The sequence below is a fragment of the Tupaia chinensis genome, unplaced genomic scaffold (assembly GCF_000334495.1).
Source record: "Tupaia chinensis unplaced genomic scaffold, TupChi_1.0 Scaffold142262_1, whole genome shotgun sequence".
Lineage (NCBI taxonomy): Eukaryota > Metazoa > Chordata > Mammalia > Scandentia > Tupaiidae > Tupaia > Tupaia belangeri.
This window is the reverse complement of record NW_006202111.1, coordinates 334,607-336,883: the sequence shown is the minus strand read 5'-3', so window position 1 is coordinate 336,883 and position 2,277 is coordinate 334,607. Positions and strand designations below refer to the sequence as shown.

The following is a 2,277-nucleotide window of genomic DNA, read 5'->3' as shown; positions in this document are numbered from 1 at the left end:
TAATAGAGTGAACTTGGGGACCTTCAGTCCCCAAGATCCTTTTACCAAGTTTAATAACTTCCTCTATATGAAATAATAAACTGTGCTCTAAAACATGGAAGCTTGGGAAAAGGACATTTTGGTCAGTAGAAAAAAATTTTTTTAAAAGAATTATTTTTTTTTTTAGAGAGATTTTGCTAGGGCACATATGATTGCCAGAGAGACAGACAGAGACAGAGAGACAGAAAGTGAAAAATTTCCCCCCCAGGTGGGATGCCAGACTGCAAATTCCTTCTCCTCTTAAGATCTTGGTCATGCATACACATGAGCCCAGCATGAGTTTCAAGCCACCAGGTCTGAGACTTGAACCATGGTCAGACACACAGTAGTCCAGCACCTTTAAACACTATGCCACATACTGGCCCCACCATCCACCATTCTTTAAAAATCCTGCCATTTAAATTTTGCACAAATCAAAGAGCTTCAACAATTCTTCACTCCCTCAATTCTTGGCAACTCTTTTTTCTACTTCTAGAATACTTACACGGCAATAAAATTAAATTTCTCATGCTTATATTTTTCGAATATGGTGGGATGACTTTTTCCCCTACCCTACCAAATGCCTCCACTACCATATTCCAGTCTGGGTCTTACCGAATCTAATATAACTGGGACATTTTGGTAACATATCAGTTTGTACACAGGCACATAAACTAAGCATTAGAAAGGCACCTTTGCAGTATAAGGTGCCTGATGATGCTTCATATATCCACTTAAAAGCTCCCTCTCCCAAAGCAAACTCTTCAAGTAATATAAAAGCATCTATTTTTATACCATCAATATGCTAAGTAGGAAGATTATTGGACTGCTCATTTCCATATAATCTTTGGCCTACAGAATTTGACAGAATTCCAACTCAAATATGATGTGTAATTCAAGTGGTTCTAAGTGATAATCTCTCCCTAGACAGGAAATTAGTGAGGTTGTTTTTGTCTGACATAACAATATAGAAATATCACTTCTTACAGTATATTTATGTAGTATGTTTTGCGGAGAAAAATAATAATACCAACAAAAGAGTTGTTCTAAAAATGGTACAACTTCAGGAGCCATTGGAGTGAAGAGCTGTTAACTTTGTAGATGTTTCATCAGATAAGTCTATTTATATTTTTCTATTTACTGTTATTTTCTATGCTATTTTTTCCCATGGAGGAGTACCCTTGTTCCTTAGATTTATTTCTATGGGACATAGTTGCTTCCTGTTTTCAGTAGAGTTGTTGTTGCTAGAACCACAGTGGCTGCAAAGATGGCATCTACCAGCCATTTGGATGCTCTTCCAAGAGTCATGTATCCAAACCATCCAGATATGTTTTTAGTGGAGGACTACAGAGCTGGTGATATGATCTGTCCTGAATGTGGCCTGGTTGTAGGTGACTGGGTTATTGATGTAGGATCTGAATGGAGAACTTTCAGCAATGACAAAGCAACAAAAGTCCATCTTGAGTTGGAGATTCTCAGAATCCTCTTCTGAGTGATAGGGATTTGTCTACCATGATTGACAAGGGTACAGAAGCTGTAAGTTTTGATGAATTTGGCATTTCTAAGTACCCAAATCAGAGAACAATGAGTAGTTCTTTTTTTAAATTTAAATTTATTTGTTTACGTTCATTCACTGTACATCATTACAGCATACAAAATGAGATTTTCCATCCAGAGTACACTGTATATTGTCTCAATCAAGCACATCAACATACATGTTATTGTCAACAAAAATTTTCCATTTCTTGTTTTCTGTATGTTTTGCTTTTTCCCCCATCCTTGATTCCCTATCTCTTACCCTCTACCATCTCCTACTCTCTTCCAACACTGTCTCTGGTATCTATGTTTACTTTCTGTACTGTTTCCCCATTTTTTACTGAATGACTAAAGACCTTAATTAATCTAAATATTTTCATAGCAAACACAGTTGATATATATATTCCATGAACACAAGTCTAACTTTAGGCATCCTATAAAGTAGCACCTAGCTGGGGCTATATATCTTACTGTGGTCATCGAATGGATTTTTTTTTTTCCTGAAACTTTTCTTTATTTTGTAACTTAATTTACGTTCTTTCCTTAAGCATCATCACAGCATACAAAATGTGATTTCCCATCCAGAATATATTGCATAGTGACTTAATCATGCATATTATTATCATCAAAAATTTTCCATTTATAGTTCCTAGAATTTTTTACCCCTCTTTCTGACCCTCTGTCCTTTCCCACCCTCTTCTCCCACTGTCTCTGGTGTCTACA

General features: G+C 36.3%; 1 pseudogene; it reads left to right on the top strand.

Moving 5' to 3' along the window:
* Positions 1-1,285: 1,285 nt before the first annotated feature.
* The window catches only part of LOC102480380 (transcription initiation factor IIB-like), a 3,150-nt pseudogene continuing 2,158 nt past the window's right edge, over positions 1,286-2,277 (top strand).